This window comes from Puma concolor, chromosome E3 (genome assembly GCF_028749965.1).
Source record: "Puma concolor isolate L17-30 chromosome E3, mPumCon1.1.hap2, whole genome shotgun sequence".
Classification (NCBI taxonomy): domain Eukaryota; kingdom Metazoa; phylum Chordata; class Mammalia; order Carnivora; family Felidae; genus Puma; species Puma concolor.
In genome coordinates this window covers 35,493,728-35,502,254 of record NC_141682.1, presented here as the reverse complement: position 1 = coordinate 35,502,254, position 8,527 = coordinate 35,493,728, and positions in this window count along the sequence as shown.

Here is an 8,527-nt window from a genome sequence, read left to right as displayed (position 1 = left end):
TTGCTCTTTGGCCCTCCTGTCTCCACCCCTTCCTGTTGGTTTAAGACCTTTCCCACCATCTCCCCCTCCTCCTCCTTCCGGTCCGGTCCCACTTTCTGCTGCCTGGGCCCTCCCTGCACATCCCGTTCCCATATTGCTGCTCCTGCAGGCCTGGACCCCGGGCCCAGCATGTACGCCTCCCTGCCTGCCCCACAGCCCAGATTGCTCCTGGCATCTCTCCGCCTCCATTCGGACACCAGATTAACTCACCTCATCCTCCCAGCCGGGACGTGACATTAGTAGTCTGGTTACATCCACCAAACAGCTGAGAAGACATCGGTTCTAAACAGAAAAAATGTCCACAGGTCAGGGCCCTGTCTGGCTTAAATATCCACATATTTCTGGCACACAGTCTGGCCCAAAGTAGGTACTCAACACAAACTGTCGAATGAACAATTAATAGGAACTGTGGCTGGGGAGAGGGTTTCCCAGTTGCAGACATTGTTACCTCCAGGGGCCCTTGGCAGTGTTTGCAAAGGTTTTGTTGGTCACAACTCGGGGAGGTAGGTGCTACCAGTCAGGGATGGTGCTAACGTCCTGTAATGCACAGGACGGCCCCCAGGGCGGCAGCGCTGAGGGCCAGAGATCTGGATCAGGGAGAATGTTAGCTTGTTTAGGAAAAAAAGACAGATCTCAGCTGAACGTGCAATGAATCAGTCTCACCCTCCCCTCTGGGAGTGGGAAGGAGATTCACACGCATCGTCTCTAAGCCTTACAAAGACCCTAGAGGGCAGGAGTGATCCCCACTTGACATGAGAAGTCTGGAGTTCAGAGCAGTTAAGGTGGCACCTTCCCGACATCACAGAGCTGCCAAGTGGCAGCGTTGGGCTCGGAGCCCACCCTCTCCACGCTTTCCCGCGGCAAGTTTCCCCGGCCACCGGTGGCAGCAGCCCCAGCCCCAGGCCTGACGAGGATTCTGCTCCTTGACAAGACCCCAGTGGTTTGTGCACGGTGAGCGGTTCAAGTTGTATAGCCTTTGAGCTCTTCCCATTTCCCGAGGTTCCGACACAAAACCCTCCCTGATAAAATTGCCGTAATTAAACAGAGTCACAAATCACAACAGGATATGTGAATAATGAGTCCTCAAAACAGAGCCCCACGAGACCGAGCCCCCAGCTGGCCCCGTGTCAGCCCTAACTGACGTTTTCCCAGCCCGTGTGGGGACAAGCCCATAAATGTAAGTGGCACCAAGCAATAGAGTCATCGCTCCTTTCACCTGGCACATTAGGGCGAGAAAGCACTCCGCCTGAAAGCTTCCTCTAAGTGGGGCCTGGAATTAATCTTGATCGGCTATAATTCAAAGCATCGTCAGATTTTCACTTCTCGGAGTCAAAATTCACCCTTCTCACCCTGTTTTTATAGCTTTGCTTGAACCTCTAAGAGCTTGTTTGGCAGCAATATTTCAGAATCATGAAAACATCGAGATGTTCTGCTAGGGAAGTAATCTAGATAGACCTTTGGAGTTGTCTGTCTGTTTGTTTACTTATCTATTTATTTTGCACATTCTAACATTTCCAGAGAATATACGGCCCCAGGGTGGGGACTTGGTTGTTCAAGCCTGCACGGAAAAGATTTGCTAAAACCAACAAACGTGGCCCCCTCGGTTCTCAAAGTACTGTGTACACAAGTCGCCTGGGATTTTGCCAACATGCAGATTCTGACTCCAGTCCTCCTGGACCTTAGCGAGCCACCAGGTGACCCTGGTACCGCTGGTCCAGCCACCACTGTGGGGAGCGGGGCTGGGACACGCCATTCCTGGTTAGGAGCACAAACTCGGGCTGGGCAGACCCAGGTTCTGATCCTGGCTCTTCCCCCCAGACCAGCCAGACAACCTTGGACGAGTGGCCTAGCTTCTCTGAACCTCAGTTTCCTCATCTGTGAAATGGTAAGACTCCTGTCTTCACAGAGTTACTGTGAAAATTGTATTAGATAATCCACGTAAGATATACCAGGGGAGTCTTCAGTAGATGCGATACAGTTGTTTGGTTTGGGAGCATTTTCAGCTTGTACACTGTGGCCTGGCATCACCGCCTGCTAGAGAAATCTTTGTGAGCAATCCGTACCTCTCTCTGGTACAGAGAGGACCCTCTTTGTCCCTGTATCCTGAGGCAGTAGCTGGGCAAGGAGCAAACGTGAAAAGTCACGTGGAACAGGCCTGCCTTAAATCCGGGCTCTGCATTACACACGAGGGTCACCTTGGGGACCTGGAAGGCCCTCAGAGGAACAGGCAAGCCATCCTCCGCACCGCTGACCCCACGTCCAACAAGACATGCCATGGGTTGCCAGCAGGGGGAGACGTGCTTCCTGGGGAAGCGACCTCAGAGACCAAGTTCTGCATACAGAGTAAAAAGAATCCTGTTTGCAGTGAGACCCCCGCCCACGGGGTGGCCTAGACTCAGGGAGCCGTAAGTTGGCGGGCAGTGACGCTGATGTGAAACGTCAGTAGGAGACCCGTCTCGCCATCCGTGTGTCAAGGTGACCTACATACACCTTGGCTTTCAGCTCTCGCAGCCGTCTGTGCCCACCCGCGAGTGCAGGGGCAGAACAGCTGTGTGCGTGGTCCTTCCAGGGGGATGGCGCTTCCGGGCGCGCGGCGCTTCCTGCCTGCGTCCTCCCAGAAAGCTAACTCAGTTAGGTTGACACCTAGGCGGCTTGGGAGTAACTGTCAGTTGGAACCCACCTCCGCCAGGTGGCCAGTACACGTGCCCAGCGAACAGCTGCGGCACAGACACTGGAAGCAGCGGGGCTTGCAGCCCTGGATCCCGGCTCGAACCAGAGAGACCTTCCAGGATGTGCTGTTTCTCATGTGGCAGCCCAGTGCAGCGTCCCAAAGCAGGTATCAGCGGGGATCTGCTCTCACGACGTGGGCTAGTGATGCTGCCCAGCAGCGTGGGGCAGCCAGCTGGTGGCCTTTAAATCCGTGACCTCTTAAGGGATGTCACAGCTCTCTCCCAAGAGACTGATATTGGTCTGGTGGTTTTGTGCCTTTCAGCCCTCTGTTGAAGCCACCAAGGGCCGTGTCACATGCGAACTCGGGGCAGGGCTGCTGCCACAGACTCTGGCCTCGGTGATGAAAAGCGCACAGCCCTGCTCTTGGTCGCCACACAGACCCTCCTTCTCATCAGTCCGGTCTGGCCTTCAGTCATGTGATTTCCTGATTGATGGGAAAAAAAGCGATGAGATGAAAGGAAGATGTGGGTACAGGAAGAAGGGCTGGGGGTGACACCCAACATTCTGAGTTGATGACTGCGGCTTCTGAAGACCCACCCCTGCCCCCTCCACCAAGGGCAGATTGACCAGAAGGGCATAGTGAGCAGATGATGAGACTTCTGAAAAATATTTATTCTTCAGCATTTAAATGTGATGGAAAAATCTTCCTGCTGTGAACATTTACGTCCTTGTGAATTTGGAGACTTGCTTCTCAGGCCGGATACCAGTCGTGGGTGCTAAGGCTGTGCTGGAACTGCCATGAGAGGTCATTGCATAAAACCCAAACCCCTTTGCAAAGCCCACCAGACCCTCAAACCCTCAAGGCCTAGTCTCCGCCTACCTTTCCAGCCCCATCCTGTCCGCCATGTTGAATTCCCTCCTCCTCCCAGAATGCACCATGCTCTTAGCAGCCCTCACCCTCTGAAACTCCTCTCACCCAGTTCCTCTCCTTAGTTTCTTCTTCCAGAAAGCCTTCCCCAGGTGTACACGGCCCCTGAGCCTTCTACAATACGACCCTTTTAAAACTTGGTGTGATAACTGTCTGTTTCCCTGCATGTCTCCCTCATAGATGGTGAGCTCCATGGGGACAGGACTGGAGTCATCCCCCAGCCTAACATACCTGGTCATTGCGTAGATATTTGTCCACCACTTTCCCCATGCTGGATGTTGACCAGATTGCCTGGGAAGCAGCAGGGACCAAGACATCTCACATCCGTGCCCTCCTGGAGTCCAATGCTAGATGAGACAACAGGCAAAAAGTACAAATAAATACATAGCATGCATCACATCTTGGGAAGAACAGTGATCCAAAAACCAGAAGTAAGGCCAGAAGGGGGCTGCACGCTGCAGCATTTGCAAAAGCGCGTTCATGTACCCGACTGGTCTAAGCGCAAGCATTTTGCAGTTCTGTAAACCTGAAGCCACATGATGACTTCTCTTCTGTCCAGCAGGAAGAGAACCCCCAGGGGGACAGTGGTCTTGCCCCGCAGGACACAAACCAAGTTTGTGTCTACTATGGCGAGTTCAGCTTGTCGCTTTTCCCTGGGGAGGGTACACAGCCCTGTGTCTCGTGTTCCCTTTTGAACCAGCTTTGTCATCCTGCATTGTCCCTCATTGGTGAATCACGAAAGACTGACACGTGCTATCGGTTTCAAAAGAATTATGTTTTAGTGGTTTCGGCGTTATAACCTGGACAGGCCTGATAAGGGCTGTGAAGAAAAGTAAAGCCGTCCTGGGGCCAGGGGAGCATCCACCAGGGGCAGGGGAGGGGGCCCAAGATGGGAGGTAAATCCTGAGGAATGAGCCCGCCCTGCCAAGTGAATGAGCGGATGAGTGAATGAACAAACTGAGCAGAAACACAGTTTGCAGGGTCCTTGCTCGGGGCAGCCAATGGTGAAGATAGGAGGCAAGCGTGCTCTTGGCTTCCCGTCCGCCCAAGGGGCCTAGGGGTCATTTTCTCCTGGGGGTTGCAAGGTTTGAGGACGTTGGCCCCGTGGGGCGCTTCACCTCAGGGCCGGCTCCATGGAGGACCCTCACCACGAGGTGGCGCCCCAGCCTCATGAATTGACAGCAGGAACTTATTACCCACCCCCCAACCCCCCACCCCCGGGCCAAGGAATTCAGGACAGTCATCAGTCCCCTTAAGCCACTGGCAGCTGCTCCAAAGCACGGGTCCCCAGCGACTCTTGGGGGACCCTAAGTAACCTGCTGCATATCATACATGTTGGCTCTGATTGCCTCCCAGTACCCAGCTAACCCCACACCTAATTCAGATCAAACCCACGTTTTTATTAGGCATTTACATTGATCTCATCTATCAGTATACCAACCCTGAACCCATTTTAGAGGTGGGTCAGCTGAGGCTCAAAAGCATACATACGTGGCCTGTCCAAGGCCACAGGACTAGGAAGTAACGAGGGAGGGGTCTATACCCAGGTGTGCCCAATGCTGTAATCAGCATTCTTTCTATTGCCTCCTGCCCAGAGTAGGGATTGCTTGAAGACAAGGAAGAGTGGAGTGGATTGGAGGCTATGCTGTGCCATTGTCCTGGGGTAGATGGAAGGGTTTGATGTACTGGAGCTGAGACCCAGTTCTGCCTCAGGCTTTACGAAGCGACAGTTTTGGAGCCAGGAAGGAACATGTCTTTGGGGCGGGAGTGTCTGGATGGGGAAGGACCGAGCTCAGAAATGGGCTCCAGGGGCAGGTAGTGGTGTTTCCAGCTTCAAAGCTCACTAAGAAGAGAGCCTGGGGCCGATAGTTTGGATGCTGGGGCCACGGACTAAAGGAACTGAGCCTTCCCCCTACACCCCCTCTCAGTGAGGGCCTCTGAGAGGCACTAAAGCTCGGTGCCTCTGCATCCTTGTCTGTGAAATGGGCACGCTAGTGGTACTTACTGTCAACGTCGTACTTGATGTGCCTGTGAAGGACCTGGTACGTGAGCTGGCTTGGGGGTGGGGGGAGGTACTATTCTTAATTACTCGCTGCTGCATTGCTATTAACAGCCTGTTGCAAGGGGCGGAACCTCCCCAGCCAGGCGCCATGCTCAGCTGCTAACGGCAAAAATGATCTCACTTGCCACACCACTGCGCCTCAGTGTTACTTGACTGACAGCATGGGTTATTTTGAGGAGAAAAAAAAAAATCAAACTCTTGAGTGCACCATCTCTGAAAGGTTTCCAGGACAACCCACACCTGGCTGTTCCGGCGGGGAGGGGAGGGCGGCCTCCCAGGGGAAGAATCAGAACGAGACTCCAGAGGTGGGGTGGGGTTCCTCCCACTGCTGTTTTCCCAGCTGTTTGTACAGCCCTGGGCAGGACGGACGCTTTACAGGCTCTCTCTCTCTTAAAGCTCTCCACGGCCCCGCTGTGCAGATAAAGAAACTGAGACTCAACTCAATTGAGAGGTTGAAATGTGCCAACAGCCACTGGGTGATTTGGGCCTTTGTGGGTTTCACTTGTCGCACTGGAGGAGCTGGAGGGCGCCTCGCGACCTCAGCACTCTTGACATCTGGGGTCCACTACCCTCGATGGTGGGGCTGTCCTGTGCACTCCAGATGTCTCCCCATCTGAGACATCCCCTGGCTCCACCTGCTAGATGCTGGACTGGCTCCCTCCTCCTCCCAATTGTGACAGCCGAACTCCCTGAGTCAGGGGAGGTGCTCAGGAAGTCAGGGAGACACCCAACTGTCAACGCTCCTCCGTTGGGCCAATGCCCCTTGCGGGATCACCCTGTTCTTCAGGGCAAGGAAACAAGAGTCAGAGAGGAGTAGGGGCCCCCAGGGGTCCCACAGCCTGTGAGCAACAGGCTGGCTGGGAGCTCACGTGGGTTTGACCCGAGGCCGGCCGGGCGGCTTCCAGTATGGCCTCTAACCAGTCCAGACACCAGCGGTCTCTGTGCACACGGCACGGCCAGCTCAGCTCACTGTGCTGTGTCCCAGACATGAGGACTGGCCAAGGCAGCCGAGAGCGCGTGCACTCCGGCTCAGGACCAGCACCACAGATGTCAGGCCTTGGTGACACACAGGGAAGTGGCGTGGTGGGGGAGGGCTGTCACCTCCCTGGGGTCCAGAGGCCAGCGGAGGGGATTTCAAAGAACGCGGCTTCGATGCAGTGGTCCTCATAAGGAGGACGAGGAGTGAGCATTGATGTCCCAAGCTCTGAGCACAAGCCACCACTTTCAGTCCCCTCAGCAACCAGCAAGGGGACGCTACCATCTGCCTTTAGAAAGCCAAGGTCAGAGAGGGTCGGAGACAGGCCCAAAGTCACAGGGCTGAGGGGCAGCGGTGGGTCTCGGACTGGAGTTCACCTCCGGAGCTGCTCCCGGGAGCTGGCTCCAGGGCCTGGTACCTTCTGGCAAAGCAACTCCATCTACCGCCTCCGAATTCAGCAGGAGACTGAGCATTTGCATGGACTCCAGGCCTGCAAACTCCCAGGGGGCCCGGGATTCGTTCTCAGGAAGCCTTTTCTGGTGGGAAGGGCCTTTTAAATATCAGTTAAGCAACTGTTTAGTTCCCACAAAGCCTGGTATCTTTGCGGGGTGTTCAGTTTGGAAAGACAGAAAAATAAAAGGAGACTGTGTTCTCTAATTTGTGTCAGCTAAGCACATACTGAGTCCTGCTCTGCGCTGGGTGCTGTGCCTGCCCCCCTGACGCCCCCCTGCCCCATAGATGATGAGTCAGGCCAAGGACCCGTCCCCGAGGAGCTCACTGGCCAGAGGAGACACCCCCTGGTATAGATCATTTAACAGCCCAGTCCGTGACACGGAGTAAGCTTTCGGCCAACAGTTTTGGTAGGTGTGGGAGAATAGACTGCGAGGGAACAGAGGAGTGAATGAGAACTTGAATCCGCTCGTCAAGTCGCGACCCAGCGACTGAATGAATGGGCTTGTGAATGCCATGAAAAAGGTGAGCACAGGCTGCGAGAGCGCAGGAGAATGGCGTTTTAAAACCTTAGCAGCGGCCAAAGATGATGGTGCTAGAGGAGGAGGGAAGGGAGGAAGAGGAGAAAACTCCCCCCAAATCTGGAACACTGACAGCACCAAATTCTGAATGTGCCGCAACGGGAACTCTTGTTCACTGCTGGTGGAAACGCAGAATGCCTCGGCCCCTGTGGAACAGTCCGGCAGTTTCTTACAGCACTGAACATACTTGGGCCATACGATGACCCAGCAACGACACCCCTTGGTATTCACCTGAATGAGTTGGAAACTGACGTCCACACAAGATCTGCATACAGATGTTTATAGCAGCTCCAGTCTCTCTCTCTCTCTCTCTTGTTTTTAGAGAGGGGTGGCAGAGAGAGGGCGAGAGAGAACTCCCAGCAAGCTTCTCACTTTCAGCATGGAGCTCAATGTGGACGTCGATCTCAGGAACCGTGAAATCATGACCCGAACTGAAATCAGGAGTCAGACGCTTACCTGACTAACCGAGCCACCTGGGCACCCTTCTGTTGTCTCTCTCTCGTTTTTTAAAGAGTTTATTTTTAAGTAATCTCTACCCCCAACATGGAGCTCTAACTCACAACCCCGATTTCAAGAGTCACACGCAACTGAGCATTGGGGTGCCTCCAGGCAGGCACCCCACAGCAACTCTATTCGTAATTGCCAAAAGTTGGAAGCAAGCAACATGTCCCTCACTGGGTGGATGGATAGACAAGCTGTGGCATATCCACACCCTGGAATATTATTCGGTGCTTAAAAAAGAATGAGCGACCCAGCCATAACAAGCCATGCAAGAGACTTTAAATGCATATTGCTAAGTGAAAGAAGCCAATCTGAAAAAG